Genomic DNA, 18746 nt, shown 5'->3' on the forward strand with positions numbered 1-18746 from the left:
GAGTACAGCTATCTCTTCCATGTACTGATTTCATTTCTGTTGGGTATATACGCAGTAGTGGGATGGCTGGGTAATATGATAGTTCTTTTTTACTTTTTTTAAGGAAGCTGCATGCGGTTTTCTATGGTGGCTGTGCTAATTTCCATCCTCACTGACAGTGAACTCTTAACACACAATTTTTCTAAATGTTTGCTGACATTTGGTATGGTCAGTCTTTTAAGTGGGTTGCTATGAAAGTCTTTTTTTCCACCCATCATTTTTATTTGAGTACTTTCTTTAGTAAAATATGCTCAATATAAACAGTTTGGAGTGATTTAATATTCTTAACAGTTTCGTTTCTAGTGCCATTTTTTTAAAGTCCAGCTTCTGTCAAGATTTTTACTGTAATTTGAATATTTGCATAAGCTGCAAAAGTTATGCTTCTCTTGAGGGCCTGGCCATTCAACTCTGAATAAGGAAGGAGTTCTGGCTGCAGAGCTGTTTGTTTGTTTTGTTTTGGTTTTTTTAAGTGATTTTTAAGTTCCCACTTCCTTGAGTGTTTAACAGTCAACGAAATTCATTCTACGTAGTTCAAATAGCGCTTTTAGGTCCCCAACCATATAGTTGAAATTAGAACTTTTAAAACCCATATGATAATTTAAAATCTATTTAATTTCAAAGTTCAGGTGCTGTAAGAATAATAGCTGTTTTGTAATTACATTCGGATATAAGTAATGGTAGATGCAACAAACCAGATAATGCAATTTGACAAAGTTGCTATGTTCTTGACTGTATTAAGGCTTAATTCCATTTTCTAGAATTCAAAATTCCTTTGCCTTATTAATTCCTGATTCTGTAAGGGCACTTGTCAGCCCTGTGAATTATCAGTTGAGCTCATAAACTGATACTAACATTACACACTGACAGTAATCGATTTGACAGGCAAACACTTCCTCTGCTGGAAGCAATTGGTCCTCTGGAGAGGGTTTTTAAAGTAGTCTCTAGTTTCCTTTCTGAATTTGATTGAGGTAGCTTATTATAGCCTGATTAAATTAAAGAGTTACTTTTACATTTCCATGGAATTTGAAAAAAAAATGTTGATAAAAGGAATAAAGTGAGTTAATGGAAGTTTAATAAAGATCATTATTTTTGCGGGATCACTCTATGAACAGTAGATTTGTAGAGTATGGTCAAATAGATTGTTTCATATCTCATAGATTTGAAATATGATTATTTCCATACAAATAGTGTTGATGGAGAAGGTTCTTTTTACTTCATCTTTATTAAATATTTTCATCATTTGACTCTGAAAGTCTGCATTTTAAATGTTTATATATATATATATGGGAATTGTGGAATCATTAAATGTTGTTAATTTTTATGATTATTTATAGTTATTATTAAATAGGGGACTGGGACCATCTTTTATGAGAAGTTTTGACTTGAAGAAAAATTGGTACTGATTCGTTTCCAGGTCTTCCGTTTGAGCTTCTGATTTTATTTGTGTCATTTTGTGTTTTGCGATGAAGTAGGCTGGCCTTGAAACCCTCAAAGCAAAATAAAATCTGACCAGTTCTTGTTATGCTTATTCAGTGATATAGTTTGGCTGAGTCTGCACCTGAAATCTCATCTTGAATTGTAGTCCCTGTGATGCCCATAATCCTCATGTGTCAAAGGAGAGACCAGGTAGAGTGATCGAATCATGGAGGTGGTTTCCCCTATACTGCTCTCGTGGTAGTGAGTGTGTTCTCACGAGATGTGTTGGTTTTATAAGTGTTTGGTAGTTCCCCCTGCATTCCTTTCCTTCATGCTGCCTTGTGAAGAAGGCACCTTGCTTCCCCTTTACCTGCCACCATGATTGTAAGTTTCCTGAGGCCTCCCCAGCCATGCTGAACTGTGAGTCAACTAAACCTCTTTCCTTTATAAACTACCCAGTCTTGAGCAGTTCTTAATAGTAGTACGAAATGGACTAATACATCCAGTGATTTGGAACATGAGGTAACTAACTGGGCACAACCCATTAAATATAACTTAGCATCAATTACTTTATGTCAGGCCTACATTTTAGTAAACTATAAAGTTTAGCACAATAATTTGACTTAGTTGTTTCTAATGTAAGAAAACTAAAGGAAGTTGACAAGTTTTTAAAAAGATAATTATAGCATCTCACCTTGAAACTGGCAGTGTCAAGAAATAAAAACATAAATAAAAAATTATATTGCCTTATGTTTTCATCTGTCCTGGTGTTTAATTAGGAGAAGTCACTTAAGATGACATTGAAGGAGGAGAGGAGGCAATTTAGGGAAAGAGCAGGTGGACAGTCTCCAGCTTCCCTTTCCCTTAATTGATTTGAAAAGTGAGTGATGGTTCTATTTTTTTAATAAAAAAGCAAAGTTATAGAAGTCGACCTAAATTGATCCAAAAGTGGTGTTCCAAGTATCTGTGAGTCTCATGATCGCTGTCTGATACATAACCTATGGAACAAAATCACCTCTGGTACTTACAAAAATTGATGATAAAGAAATCATTTAACTCATGTGATTTGTGGGGTGGAACTTTGAGGAGTAGTGTGTATATTACTGAGAATGAAATCTTGATTCTAATAGAGGTCCTCACATGTCCTGCCTTTGTATTTACTATTATTTAAAGGAAAATGTTAGGGATAGGATAATATAAATTTGGAAAACGTTACCAAACCAAGTATAAGTTTAATTCATGCAATAGTCTATTTCAGTTTTTTATATTTTCACAGTTTATCAGGAATATTTTCAGAGTGGCACAGATTTTTTTTTAAATAACTCTTTCTGATTCTACATAGACCCAGGTTTTTGGTTCACAGAGACACATTTTACTTGAGATAAAACCCCTTTTATTCTAGTGGGAAATACAATGCAGATTCCATTACTCACTTTTTAGAGATGATAGATACTAAAACCCTTTATGGTCATCTTTGATCAGTTTTATTCTAACAGTTCATAGCAATTCATAGTTATTCACCTCATTGTCAATATGCATGAATCAAGGTGCTGAAATTTACCGTGGTTAAATTTGCTGTCTATTGGATTAAAAGAGAGAAAAAAGGCTATCTGAACCTAGCCAGATTTTCTTTGATGTTTTTATTGAGGGCAGAATGCACTAACAACAACAGCAGAGTAATGAAAACTCTCTGGGGCTCCATGCTGCTGAGACAGGGCATTTTCTTTCTTTTCTTTCTTTCTTTCTTTTTTTTTTTTTTTTTTTTTTTTTTTTACGGAGTCTTGCTCTGTCACCCAGGCTGGAGTACAGTGACAAGATTTCGGCTCACTGCAATCTCCACCTCCTGGGTTCAAGAGGTTCTCCTGCCTCCGTCTTCCGAGTAGCTGGGGTTACAGGCAGGCACCACCACGCCCAGCTAATTTTTGTATTTTTAGTGGAGAGGGAGCTTCACCATGTTGACCAGGATGGTCTCGATCTCTGGACCTCGTGATCCACCTGCCTCGGCCTCACAAAGTGCTGGGATTACAGGTGTGAAACACCGCACCCAGCTGGGACAGGGCATTTTCAAAATACTGGAGTTTCCTTTATCCAAAGGAGATAAGCCCTAAGTCCCCCAGTGGATGCCTGAAATTAAACCCTATGTATTATGCTTTTTTTTTTTTTTTTTTTTTTTTTTTTTTTTTGGCGACGGAGTCTGGCTCTGTCGTCCAGGCTGGAGTGCAGTGGCGTGATCTCGGCTCACTGCAAGCTCCGCCTCCTCGGTTCATGCCATTCTCCTGCTTCAGCCGCCCAAGTAGCTGGGACTACAGGCGCCCGCCACCATGCCCAACTAATTTTTTTGTATTTTCAGTAGAGACGGGTTTCACCGTGTTTGCCAGGATGGTCTCGATCTCCTGACCTCGTGATCCGCCCATCTCGGCTTCCCAAAGTCCTGGGATTACAGGCTTGGGCCACTGCGCCCGTCCGTATTAAGCTTTTTCTATGCATACATACTTATGATTAAGTTTAATTTATAGACTAGGGACAGTAAGAGATTAACAACAATGACTAATGATAAAATAGGACAAGCATGGTGGCACTTTGGGAAGCTGGGGAAGGAGGATTGCTTGAGCCCAGGGACTTAGAACCAGCCTAGTCAACGTAGTGAGGCCCCTGTCTTTACAAAAGTAAAATGAAATAATTATCTGGGTGTGGTGGCCTGTACCTGTTGTCCCAGCCACTTGAGGCTGAGGTCAAAAGATCACTTGAGCCCAGAAGCCTGAGACTGCAGTGAGTGAGCTATAATGGTGCCCAGCCTGGGCGACAGAGCAAGACCCTGTCTCAAATAAAATAATATTTAAAAAATAAAATGATGATAACAAGCCAGTTTTACTACTCTTGGGCCATTATTAAGTCAAGTAAGTGTTCCTTGAAAACAAGCACTGTGGTTCCTTGACAATTGACCTGATAATCTAGAAGGATAATTCCATCGTGATAGAAATGACAAAGAAAGTAAGATCATGGTATAATCACAGAAACGCACATTTTTTTCTTTATCTGAATTAATAAGAAAGATTTTGTGTTCAAATTGTGATACTAGGGTTACATTTTTGGAGTCGTATTTTATTGTTTTACTAAGTGTAATTACAAAAACTACAGTAACAATAGCCAAATAATTTTTTGATTTTTTTTCTCTATATGACCTAAGGGACAATCATTAAGTTACACATATTCATATACAAGCAGTGAATAAAAACACAGACTAGATGTGCAACTTTGTGGTATATTTTGCTTGGGATACTCAATGAATGCAGTAATTGGGCAATGTATGAACTATTCAATAGTTTCCCAAGTTTTCTAATCAGAGATTATTAAGTCAGATTGTATTCAGCATAAAGAGACTAAACTAGGCAATACTTGGCTTTTTCAAACAAATATGATAAACGCTAATTGAATCATGGTCTATTTTATTATGTTCTTAGATACAAATGAGCTTCCTATACTAAACAAATACGATGAACTGTAATTGAATCATGTTATATTTTATTATGCTCCTAGATACAAATGAGCTTCCTATACTGATAAATTTGTGCCATATTTATAGTTGAAGAATGAGTGCATTGAAAATAAAAGAAAGAATTTTTAAAAGGAGGTAAATTTTTAAAAAATGGTCTGGGAGACCTTGGAGATACTGCTTTTTCACCAACAAAGAAAACATAATGTGAATCTTTTCTGATTTTGTAAGTATCCAAAAACAGTTAAATGATTGAGCTGTGTGTTTATTTGAGGGCCTCAATTAATTTGTCTAAACAGAAGGGGCTGGTGCCCTAGGACTAGTGGAGGTGACTTCCTCCATCCCAGTCGTGACGAGAGACAAGATCGCTGAGGGGGTACCCATTAACCAAAAAGCATGTGCCTATTCTGTGACCCAACAGTTCCACTCCTAAGTGTTCACCCGAGTGAAATAAAAACACATTTCCACACAAAGACCTGGGCTGGAACATTCATAAGACTTTCTTCATAATAGCCCCAAACTGGAAACAACCCAAATGCCCATCAGTGGTGATAAGACAGACAAGTGGTACCAAAGCCACACAGTGGAGAACCATTGAGTCAGCCGGTGATGAGACAGACAAATGGTGCCAAAGCCACACAGTGGAGAACCACTGAGTCAGCTGGTGATGAGACAGACAAGTGGTGCCAAAGCCACACAGTGGAGAACCACTGAGTCAGCTGGTGATGAGACAGACAAGTGGTGCCAAAGCCACACAGTGGAGGACCACTGAGTCAGCCGGTGATGAGACAGACAAATGGTGCCAAAGCCACACAGTGGAGGACCACTGAGTCAGCCGGTGATGAGACAGACAAATGGTGCCAAAGCCACACAGTGGAGAACCACTGAGTCAGCTGATGATGAGACAGACAAATGGTGCCAAAGCCACACAGTGGAGAACCATTGAGTCAGCTGATGACAAGATAGACAAATGGTGCCAAAGCCACACAGTGGAGAACCATTGAGTCAGCCAGTGATGAGACAGACAAATGGTGCCAAAGCCACACAGTGGAGAACCGCTGAGTCAGCCGGTGGTGAGACAGACAAGTGGTGCCAAAGCCACACAGTGGAGAACCACTGAGTCAGCCAATAATGAGACAGACAAGTGGTGCCAAAGCCACACAGTGGAGAATCGCTGAGTCAGCTGGTGATGAGACAGACAAGTGGTGCCAAAGCCACACAGTGGAGAACCGCTGAGTCAGCCGGTGGTGAGACAGACAAGTGGTGCCAAAGCCACACAGTGGAGAACCATTGAGTCAGCCGGTGATGAGACAGACAAATGGTGCCAAAGCCACACAGTGGAGAACCATTGAGTCAGCTGATGATGAGACAGGTAAGTGGTGCCAAAGCCACACAGTGGAGAACCACTGAGTCAGCCAGCGATGAGATAGACAAATGGTGCCAAAGCCACACAGTGGAGAACCATTTAGCAACCAAAAGGTCATAACTACTGATACAGGGAACCAAATGGATGAATCTCAGAATCATTACACTCAGTGAAAGAAACCAGACACAAAAATATATGTATCCTATGATTCCATTTATATGAAATTCTGGAAGAGGGAAAGCTACAGTGACAGAAATCAGATCACTCGTTGCCAAGAGCCAGGGAAAGGGAGAAGAAACGGACTGAAAATGGGTATGGAGGAAATCGTGGAGGAATGAGAAGGCTCCATAGCATGGTTTTGATATTGGATACATGACTATATCCTGTAGTCAAATTCATCCAATTAAATTAAGACTCATTAAATTGTTAATTTAGACTTGGTAAAATTTGTGGTACCTAATTCATTCCTTAATTAAACTAACTCTTTAAAAATGTCATTGAACTGGGATGAACAATAATAAGTGACCCAAAAATAATTTAATCTGTTGAATTATTTTTAAAAAAATGCATAGAACTGTACAACTGGACTAGCTGGTGCTGGTGTTTGAAGGTGTCCCCTGTATAAGTCAGGTGTTGCCAATTTGACAGCACTAAGAGCTGTGGCCCTTCATAAAGAGCTTAACAAGAGAATCTACCCCTTTGCCCTTCTCCTTCTGCCACATAAGGACACAGCGTTCCTCCCTCTGGAGGACACAGAATTCGTGGCACTATTTCAGAAGTAGAGAGCAGTTCTCATCAGCCACCAACCTTGCCAGTGCCTTTATCTTGGTCTTCCCAGCCTCTCGAACCATGAGAAATAGATTTCTGCTCTTCATGCATTACCCAGTCTGTGGTTTTCTGTTATCCCAGCACAAGGGGACTAAGACAATGAAAAATACTTAAAATCACTAGCATCAGAATAATGCATCAAAAATAGATTTGAAATATTTAATTTTTTTTCCCACTTGATTCCCAAAAGGCAGATCATGGTCTAGTCCTATTGTAACATGCTCTTTTTCAAAATGTACTGTTTTGTCTTCTGTCTTCTGTTTTGTCTTCTGTCTTCTGTTTCTGTCTTACAACAGATTTGTTTAGTAGCATGCCTTTTAAAATGCTTTCAAACAGATTCAATTATAAGAATTACTGATATGCACATGAAATTCTTGAAAGATTCTTTCAATGGGCATTTTGGGGAAAGTGAGTGGAAAAACAACGTGGAAAGTGGCCCCACATCCAAGATTCTTGGTTCCTCTTTCAGATTCAACTTGTGACTCATTTTTTCCAACTCCCTCAAAAAACCCCAAGTTATTGGCTGCACATTGATCAGGTCCCCAGAATTGTATGCCATCAAGAATACCGAGTGGCTAAGTGTGAGTCCAGCCCTTGAGGAAACTGTAGCCCCTTCATGTGGAGAGGCAGCAATACTGACAATAAGTGAAACAAAGTTTCAAAGGAATGAAACACTGGTGCAGAGTAGAGTGACCTTGGAGGTATCATTGATCTCCCAGTCTTGGGAACGGTAGATAGATATAGATGATAGAATCCACTCTAGGACATCGGCAGGGCCAGACATGGTGGCTCACACTCTAAGACATCTGTGGGGCCAGGCGTGGTGGCTCATATTCTAAGACATCAGCAGGGCCGGGTACGGTGGTTCGTAATCTAAGACATCTGTGAGGCCGGACGCGGCAGCTCACACGCTAAGACATCGGCAGGGCCGGACGCGGTGGCTCATACTGTAAGACTCTAAGTCTGTCGGGCCAGATGCTGCAGCTCACACTCTAAGACATCTGTGGGGCCGGGTACTGTGGCTCACGCCTGTAATCCCAGCACTTTGGGAGGCCGAGGTGGGTGGATCGCCTGAAGTTAGAAGTTTAAAACCAGACTGACCAATGTGGTGAAACCCTGTCTCTACTAAAAATACAAGAATTACCTGGGTGTGATGTCGTGCACCTGCAGTCCAGCTACTCGGGAGGCTGAGACAGGACAATTGCTTGAACCTGTCAATTGCTTGAGGTGGAAGTTGCAGCTAGCCAAGATCACAGACTGCACTCCAGTCTGGGCAACAGAGCAAGACTCTGTCTCAAACAAAAAAAGATATCTGTAGAATCTATCATTTAGAAATCTGGGACTTTTTTTAATCTTGGGGATTAACACATAATCAAACACGCTAAATACTATCTTGAATTGGCTGATTTTACTAGAGTCTACTAAATTGTTACTTTCATAGTAAGAACTCCTTTATTCTTTGTTTTGCGTAAATGAAACAATAAGTCTTCGGTAAGGTAGAGAACGATGTTTCTCTTTTCTTAATCATAATCTGGGATTGTATGTAGTAACCCTCCTTTGCATTTGGTCATTCCTTTATCTTTGCCCATTCTATGTGTCGCTCCCTCAGGAACGTGGGCTCAGAGCAGTCCTCGTCCTATATCCAACTGTTTCCTTCTGGAGAACCCACCCATGGCCAATCCCTGGGTCCAGTCTGAAGACCACCACTCTTTGTACTTTTATGACTATGCATTTTCCTCCAGACTTGGTTTCAATTGTCTTGTATTACGAGTTTAAGAAAAGAAATTGCCTATCAATTTTATAAAATATTAAAGATATAATTTTCATTTTTCATACTGAAAATGAGCAAAGAATCAGCGAATGAAGCTTTATTGTCCTCAGTTATTGTAATAAAATGACCATCACCACAGTAAAACTTTACAGTTTTTAGTGTCTTTTTTTATAATCTACAGCACAGAGGAAAACTATAAATAGGCAGTATTTGTCTCTTTAATATATAATAAATTCTGATTATTAGATAACTGAACCAAGAGAAGCAGGAAAGAGTGATTATTCTCAATCATGGGAAGCATTTTACTTATTATTTTTAATATATTGGAGTGTAAACATGTACCATCTTTATCTGTTTAAGGAATCTTCAATCCATGCCCAGAATGGTGAAAGTAATAGAATGTTCAAAATCTTAGTATTCTATAATCTATACCTAAAAGGAATCATTGCAAGCATGACAAAGGTATTGAGACACCAAATTTTAGAATTTGACTAATTTTTAACCAGGACAGTAGTACACATTTAAAAATAACACTTCTTTTTTAAAATTAAAATTTTTAATTTTAAAGTAGTTTTAGGTTTACAGAAAAGTTGCAAAGATAGTACAGAGCATTTGTGTCCACCCCACAGCCAGTTTCCCTATATTTAATATTTCATATTCTTAGGCACATTCATCACAATATGGAAACATTATTAACTGAAGGTCATACTTTATTCAGATTTCCATGGCTGTTTTTTTTCCTAGTGACCTTTTCCTGTCTCAGGAACCACCCAGATCCACCCTGAGTTAACTGTCCTGCCTCACCTGGTCCCTCTGGGTTGTAACTGCCTTTCCTTGGTTTGACGACCTTGGGTGTTTTGAGGAGTCCTGGTTGGTATTGTGTAGACTGTTCCTCAGGTGGTATTTACCTGATGCTTTTCTCGTGGTTACACTGGGGTTCTAAGTTTTCAAGGAATACCATAGAGTAGTTGTATCTTTTAAGGACTTTTATCAAATGATTTTGGGGACTTAGTTTAGCTTTCCTTAAGTTGAATGACTTCCCAACTATTGAAATTAAAAGTAATATCAATGATGATGTTAGTAATAGCAAAGTGATATAATTTAATATACACCAGGCTCTATTTAAGCACTTTGCATTGGATCTTTAAGGAGATGGGAACGATTATCCACAATTAGGTAAACAGGTACTTCGACCACTCGCAGAAAGTCACATAGATAATTTATGTTGCTGAGATTCTATCTAAAACAGGATCTATTTCTAGAGTCTATGTTTCTACTCACTTTGCTATCCTGCTTCCAGACTATGGTCTACAAGTAGCAGGAGAATGAAGCAACTAATCTATGAAAAACTGTATTGGTGAAGATTATTTCTTTCAATGAATCTGGATATGCAGGGTTTTTTGTTTTGTTTTGTTTTTTTCTTGAGATGTTGGCTATTTGGTATTCAATAAGAACATGTGCTATTTGTTAAAAACTTGTAGGTGATGAAACTAATCTGAATTATTTCTCCACTTTTTTTTGCTATTTATTTGCTTGTCATTGCTGTTGATAAAAGGGGTCATGAATCTATAGCAATTGGCCAGACCTGGGATTTTCCAGGTTTCAGAATTTCCTAGGTAGCTGAGGGTCACTTGAATATCCTCCTCCCAACAGGCAAAACAAATACATAGAATTTTTATTAAAAATCAGTATATATGCCTATTTTAAAATAAAAATGTTTGTATTTTTATTACTTGAAAACAGAAATTCTAGAATAGTAAATTTTTACTCCTATTTTGTTCACTTGGCTTCATCTGGCAATCGGGACCTTCATCCTCCATTTTCAGTTATTCATTTTGGAAACAACAGTGGAGTCAGTTTTATTTTTAAAGTTTACGATGAACCCAAACTCAAGAATAAACCAGGAGCATCTGGTGGGTGCAGATTGTAAGCCTAATAGATCCTCTGTGAGGATGACCACTTAGGCACTCAGAAATTTGTCACTTGCTGAGGCAACAAGTGCAGTTCCTGCTGAGCTAAGAATTAGAGAACAGCGCAGCTTGTGTCATTGAGAAGCCTCGACCTCCATGAGGTTTATCACTGGCGTTTCAGCCTTAAACAATGGCGACAGACACAGCAGAGCATTAAATATTTGTATGCCTTGAGTATAGTACAAATTAAAGTAACACTATAGCAAGATGATTTTTCAGGACTAAATTTCTGCTAATTCTGGAAAGTAAAATTGCATTATACATACCTTTCATTTATTCGGAGGTGCTTTTCCTTACTAGCTTGGCTCTTGCATTCATTTTCTATTTCTTTAAAAGAAATCTATAATATTAAAAAGGAAACATTATATCCTTTAAAATGACTCCTTCTTCCTTCTCATTTCCTACTATGGTCTGACATTTGTTTGTGGAATCCCGTGTGTCTACCTTATCGCCAATTTGGAAATTCCGTGGAGATGCCCTGTGATGTCGATGTAGATTTCTCTTGCTCTGGTGCAGGCAGTGGGACCACTGGAAAACCTGCTTCTCATTACGTTGCAAGTTATGGCAGACAGACCTCTTGAGCTGAGACACGGGACCTTGTTGGATCTGAATCTTCAGCTCAAAATCAATCCTCTTATATTCCCAAATCGGGTTACTAGATCAGCGGGACTGTCAGGGAATTTGGCCAAGGAAATACGACTCCATGATTGTAGTTAACCAATATCTTGAATAAAATTGTTGTTTTCCCAGTAAGTGCTCTCTGAGGTCCAGTATCTTAGTTTTCTGGGCAGTATCACCAACAAAGTTCTGAATTCCAACAGCACTAATAAATAATTTGGACAGTGCTATAAACGAGTTTGAAAATGTATACACTCATAGTCTCCATGAGACAAGCAAGATGAGGTGCTTAGACAGTTCATTTCTGTGGTTACTTATAGCCCGAATTTCCAGAGTCCAGCGTTTCACACTGGGACCACAAAAGAGAAAGGAAAACACAACAGGCATAATTCCCGCTTCATCTTAGCTTTTGACTACACCTTTGGAATCATCTCATTCTTGTTTTAGTCAGAGCACGTTTGTATGAAAAGCAAATACGATATTTCATGGACACAACAGAATTTCCCCTGAACACCGTAATTAAGCAGGATTACACATCATTTTAACAAGCACAGGCCACTGTAACAGCAATCCGCTACTTTCTGGGCTTATGTGACTGATCATGACAGACAAGGACAAAGTCAGGGAGGTTCCGCGTCTGTCCAAGTGCTGGGTTGTGCTGTGTCGTGTGGTTTTCAGTAACGACGGGAGCATGTGCCACGTCCACACCACGTAGAAATGTTCTCACGCTCTCTCCAAAAAACAGGATGGGTAGATTTCCATTCATGTGCTGCAATCTTGTTTTCCAAAGATGATGAAAATAAATCAGTTATTTTAGGGATTTCTGAGTGAAAGTCTTAGGGGAAAAAATGAGAATTAATCTAAGAGCAGGCACAACATGATCACTTGCACAAGAAACTGTTGCTTTTACTCACTCTCTCTTCAGCCAGAAAATGAAAGCATGTACTGATTTTTGGGCCATTTTAATCTGTTTGTTAAGGCTTACCACAGATAGTAGTTATGGTAGCCCTGGAACACCTTAACTATTCTAGTGTGTGTTTAAATTTTTTAAGCCCTGAGTTCAGAATACAGGTGGTGGTCAAATAGCACATGAGGAAAAAGGCAGACATACAGGCTAGACAACACTGCTTTTATACGAATAAGCATGTAAGAAGTTGTGTAAATACCTTACACAGACGATAAGAGGTTTGGTCTGCTATTTTGGGAGATAAAAAGTTAGCTGTCTGAAATCTAAATGTTTTCCACTATTTTTAAGAAATATTTCCTGAACAGCTACAGCAAAGTGGTTTCTGCAGAATATTAATTGCAATCCAGTGGCAACGCATATGGAATTTAAAGGTCCATCTTATTTATGGAACATCATCATAGTACATCAATTTTGTGATAACTGGAGGAATCTAAATGAACTCTTCAAGGTAACAAAGACTGCAGCAACCTAGTATATTTCATATGTCAAACAGAAATTTTACTACCCCATCCAGAATAAATTTGGTAACGCAAGCACAACTGTGGGAGCAGAACGTGGTGTGATTTAAACTCTTGGTAAATCATTCTCACTAAAATTCAGGGATATTAGCTTATATAATACAATCGTCATCTATTGAGATTTAGAGAAATTGCTGTTCATATACATGACTATGGGTGAATATAATTTTAGAATTTAATTTTATTCATTGAGTGCTTTTATACAAAGAACTTTCATAAGTGGTTTTGGAAGGGAAGAGAAAGAACCTGATAAAGCTGTCATTCATGGAGTTCTCATCTACTTGTGGAAGCAGGTCACAGAGAACAAAGAACACACAGCAGTGTAGACTGAGTGAGTTCTGTACTAGATGTCTTGTGTCCGTGCACAGCCCTGCCTTGCCTGACCTGCCAGCAACACGAGAAACGGTGTTAGCAGGGGATGTGGCAGCAGCAGAATCTAAAGGACCAGGCAACTCCCTGGACGTGTTTCCATATAGCTCCTGGGACCCCCATGGTTGACTACACAAAAGGAAACAAGCAAGTGTGCTAACTATGCTTCTGAAGGCACAGCTATGTCTCATTCCTTTCTGCCCTCTTCTCAGCCCTTTTTGAAATTCAAGTATACATCAAATACATTCTTATGTGCAAATTGGATGTTTAAAAATTCATCATAGGTCCACACTCATTTATTTCTACCTTCATAGTTCTTTTTCTCTATTTCTCTTGTAGTATTTAGTCCTCTGTTATTTATTTTTTTAAAAGGCCAGTTTTCTAAAGTATATCTAAAGTACACTTATTTTTAAAAAGAATTGACAAGTGTGAAAAGTCACTGTAGCTAGTGGCTAATCATTGTAAGTGCCAAGAATTAAATATCATATGCAACTCAAAATCTTCTTTGACAATTTAAAAAATCTCACTTATTCTCATGAAAACTTGGGGATATGTTTCTAAACAACATAGATGTATTTTACCAATATAGAAGTTTTATTTTCCCTTTATTACTTGTATACTTTTCCATTTTTGCATATCTCAGTCTGGAGCAAAGAATAAAAAGGGACTGAGCTTCATCAGATTCTCCAGAATATATAAAATCTTCATATAAATAGAACATATAATGTACACACACATGCCTATAAGTACGACATACAAGGCCAGGCACAATGGCTTACGCCTATAATCCCAGCATATTCGAAGGCAGAGGAGGGCAGATCACTTGAGGCCAGGAGGTTGAGACGAACCTGGCCAACATGTTGAAACTCCATCTCTGCTAAAAAATACAAAAATTAGGTAGGCGTGGTGGTGCATGCCTATAATCCCAGCTACACGGGAGGCTGAGCCAAGAGCATCTCTCGAATCTGTGAGGCAGAGGTTACAGTGAGCCGAGATTGTGCCACTGCACTCCAGCCTGGACAACAGAGTGAGGCTCCACCTCAAATAAATAAATGCAACATATAAATAAGTTCAAGAGATCTATTATACAACATGGTGACTATGGTTAATAATAACATATTATATTTTTGAAAATTGCTAAGACTATAGGTGTTCTCATCAAAAGTAAGTAAGGTAATGAGTATATTAATTACCTTTGCTTAGCCATGATGATACATACACATATTTCAAAATAACATGCTGTAGATGAACTATATATACAATTTATATTTGTCAATTAAAATACAATTAAGTATGTAAATGTGAGTGAGAATAAAAATCATTAAGTTGCAAGTTTAATAACAACAATAATTTAGAAAAGCATCTGTTGTGTGTTGACTCTAAATAGGTGCTGCAGATTTCACAATCACCAAGATAAGACTCTCCCAGGGCTTACAGTAAAGCACAAAAAATAAATGTAATGCAGAGTGGCAAGTCTTGCAGCAGAAAAGAGTGGTGCTAGAGACATGTAGGATACGGGCCATCCCTGAGCAAGTGCAGACTGAATTAGAATATCAACAGCGCGTGGTTAGATAAGACAACAGAGGAGAGAATGGACTAAATATTTACAGCAGGTGTGGAGGCTGAAGAGGGGAGACACCCTCAGGTACTAAAAGAAATTGTAGCATACCTGGATTGTGAAATACCAGGAAAGAGCTAACGAAATATGTCCTAGGAGAAGACAGTGATGTTCACATCACACAGGGCTTCCTGAGTCCTGGATAGGATCTGGACTAAGAATAAAGTTGGTCACCAGAAACATTTCAAGCAAAGTAGGGTCATCCTTAGGATTGGAGTTTGGGAAAATATTTTGGCTGCAGCATGGGGAGCAGTGAGAGGACCTCAACAGCATCTATGATGGCAAATGATGATAGACAGTGAAGGGTGAGAACCTGAACTGAGACGCGACATGGCATGTTTGGGAATACAGCTAGAGCAATAGAGAAAATTTTCTGTGTGATGTATTTTGGAGAAGAGAGGGATGTGTGACAGTATTTGTAACTGGACTATGTAAGCTCTCCGGAATGATCCTTTGACAATATTTTCCTTAGGCCCCTTCATTATCAAATCTTATATCTAGTTCAATAATTTGGAAGAGATATTTTGAACAGCATTTTGTTTTGTTTTTGTTTTAGGTGCATCAATCTTTGAATTGATATCAAATCATAGTGTTTTTTTGTTTTTTTTTTTTTTTTTTTTTTTTAATGGAGTCTCACTCTGTCACCCAGGCTGGAGTACAGTGTTGCGATCTTGGCTCACTGCAACCTCCACCTCCTGGGTTCAAGCAATCATCCTGCTTCAGCCTCCCCAGTAGCTGAGATTACAAGCATGCACCACCATTCCCGGCTAATTTTTGTATTTTTAGTAGAGATAGGGTTTCATCATGTTGGCCAGGCTGGTCTCCAACTCATGATCTCAGGTGATCCTCCCACCCCAGACTTCCAAAGTGCTGGGATTACAAGCGTGAGCTACCACATCTGGCCATAGTGTTTGTTTCTAAGAAAATATGTCAAAATCATCTCTGACATACAGAGAAGGGTCTTTGACACACATACTGTATCAATGTCAACAGTATCTTACTCATTTTCTACTCTACCTGAAGGTGGTATGACCCTCAAATAAAATTCCAAAAGCTGTATCAATTTTGTCACCATAATTTGGAGGCAGTAGTGACACTCAGTGTGTAAGAAATCAAGAATGCAAAATATTCCAAAGTAGTTCCCCCATTTGAAATATCACTGGCATAATTATGAAACATGCTTCCATTTCTTCTATAACTAAAGAACAAAAGCTAGGTGAAACACGCAAACCTGCTGAGTTTGGACTGTGCTACTTTGATAGTTACTAGTCAGCCCCTAATGCCTGATAAGGGATGTGTCCAGCACAAGTTCTGTCCACGGCCAGCAGTAACCATGCATCAGGATAAACAAACACCAGCCTCTTTGGTGAGATCAGGTAACCAAAGGACTCTCTTGACCCTCAACATGGAAAGCAGAAAGACCCTCACCCTCATTTTATTTCTGAAACCCCTGCACAGTAGAGCTCCCTGTATTAATTAATATTACAAATAGTATCCAAAATGCCATAATTTATTTTACTCCAAGAAGAAATTGTAAACTTCAGCATCACAGAGGCAGAATGAAACATTTAAGATTTGCTAATAATCGTAGCAATAATTATATTTCCAGTGCAACATGCCAGGTAATTTCCATGAATTTTATTCTTTAATTCTCATGGCCACCCTTTGAGGTGGGAAGTAGGAAGCTCATAATGTGAAAACTGAGGCTTGATGAGACTAAATTGATCACAGTGTCCCAGCAAACACCAAATCTGGTGTCTGGACTCCTGACTGCAGAGTTTTGTGCTATGCCAGGACCCTGGGTGCCCAGCCAGCTTCCCAAAGGAGAACCCACATCAAACAAGATGAAACAAAACCATGCAGGGTTTTGAATTCACTTTGTCAATTTCAGTGACAAATGCTCATTCAGGGCCTCCCAAGCGATAAATTTAAGTAAACCCGTTCCCAGCTCTGTTCAACTCAAGTTCAACAACTTCAACTCCAAGAACTATCTTTAAGCAACGGTGCTCTCTGTAGATTTCTTTGACTTGTGTTGCATTAGGAACATTTCGCTTTCATAGAGCTGACTCTGTAAGGATCATCTTTGTTTGGTAGCCTAAGGTGTGAAGTTAGCAGCGTACCTTGAACCTCAACCAAATACCTACATTTTGTGTGTGTGCTATTCTGCTTCACAGAAGGTGGTGACATCCTCTGTATTGAATATCTTGAATATCTTCATACTAGTGTGATAATGTATGCAAACTTCACTTCTTTGATATTCCGAGACATTTAGAGGTAAAGTTTCTCCTCCTGAATGCAATATAACATCTCTGGATCAACCTCTGAGTGTTTCTATATCCCTCACAGCAGACCTTCAAACCATCTTGAAATTCAGTTCTGAGTCACTTCTACAAGCATTCCCAAAACTGACAGCTTGATTAGAAAGTAGTTAGGTTATGAAAAAGACACTTGCACATACATGTTTATATCAGCACAATTTGCAATTACAAACATGTAGAACCAACTTAATGCTCATCAATCAATGAGTGGATAAAGAAACTGTGGTGTATGTATGTGTGTGTGTGTGTGTATATATATGTATGTATATATGGGTACATATAGATATATGGGTACATATAGATATATATGTGTGTGTGTGTATATATATATGACATAATACTACTCAACCATAGTAAAGAATGAATTAATGGCATTTGCAGCAACCCGGATGGGGTTGGAGACTATTATTCTAAGTGAAGTAACTCGGGAATGCAAAACCAAACATCATATGTTCTCCCTCATAAGTGGGAGCTAAGCTATGAGGACACAAAGGCCTAAGAATGATAAAGTAGAACTCGGTGACTCAGGGAAAGGGTGTGAAGGGGATGAGGAATAGAAGACTACAAATTGAGTTCAGCATATACTGCTTGGGTTCCCCCAAAACCTATGGAAATTAAAAAAAAAAAAAAAGGAAGTAGTTTACTAAAAAAACAACAACAACAAACACCAATAAATTGGAATTTGCTCTTAGCCCCTGCAAGATAATAATTCTCCATGAAGAATTCTAAAAGTAAAACCAATGCATTTTGGGGATAGGTGTCCAGAGAAACCACCCTGAATTTGCTGGAACTCACTTTTCTCCAGCCTCTGCTCTTCCAACGTTGCAGAGGAATCTTTGAAACCTGTCGTCAGAGGACGCCAGGTCTCCTCCAAAGCCCTGCAATGCCTTCTTCCTGCATCACTCTGCACAAACAGGAAGCCCGAGAGGCAGGGCCTCCCTTCCTCTCCAAGCCACCTCTGCCCATTTGTCCCTCACTGCCCTGCCAGGCACACTGGGATTACATCGCTTTCTCGAAGGGCCGATTGCCTTCTTCCTTCAGGGCATTTTCTTCACTGCCGCCTCCTCCATCCATCTCTCTATACCCCTCTATCTTGTCTTAAATTACCCATCATCAAATCACATTCATTTTTGGGAGTCTGAGGTGGGGGGATCACTTGAGCCCAAGAGTTGGAGGTTGCAGGAAGCTATGATCACATCACTGCACTCCAGCCTGGACAACAGAGTGAGACCCTGTCTCAAAAAAAATAATAATAATTTTAAAAAATTTTCCTCCATAAAACATAAACCCTGTATTAGTCCGTTTTTACACTGCTGACAAAGACATACCCAAGACTGGGCAATTTATAAAAGAAAAAGGTTTAATGGACTTAGAGTTCCACATGGCTGGAGAGGCCTCACAATCATGGTGGAAGGCAAGGAGGAGCAAGTCACATCTTACATGATGGCAGCAGGC

At 39.0% G+C, this 18746-nt stretch overlaps 1 protein-coding gene across 1 annotated transcript in view; it reads left to right on the plus strand.

Annotated features, from left to right (window-relative positions):
- The window catches only part of CSMD1 (CUB and Sushi multiple domains 1), a 2043790-nt gene that overhangs the window by 1567124 nt on the left and 457920 nt on the right, over positions 1 to 18746 (plus strand).

Source organism: Macaca thibetana, chromosome 8 (genome assembly GCF_024542745.1).
Source record: "Macaca thibetana thibetana isolate TM-01 chromosome 8, ASM2454274v1, whole genome shotgun sequence".
Classification (NCBI taxonomy): domain Eukaryota; kingdom Metazoa; phylum Chordata; class Mammalia; order Primates; family Cercopithecidae; genus Macaca; species Macaca thibetana.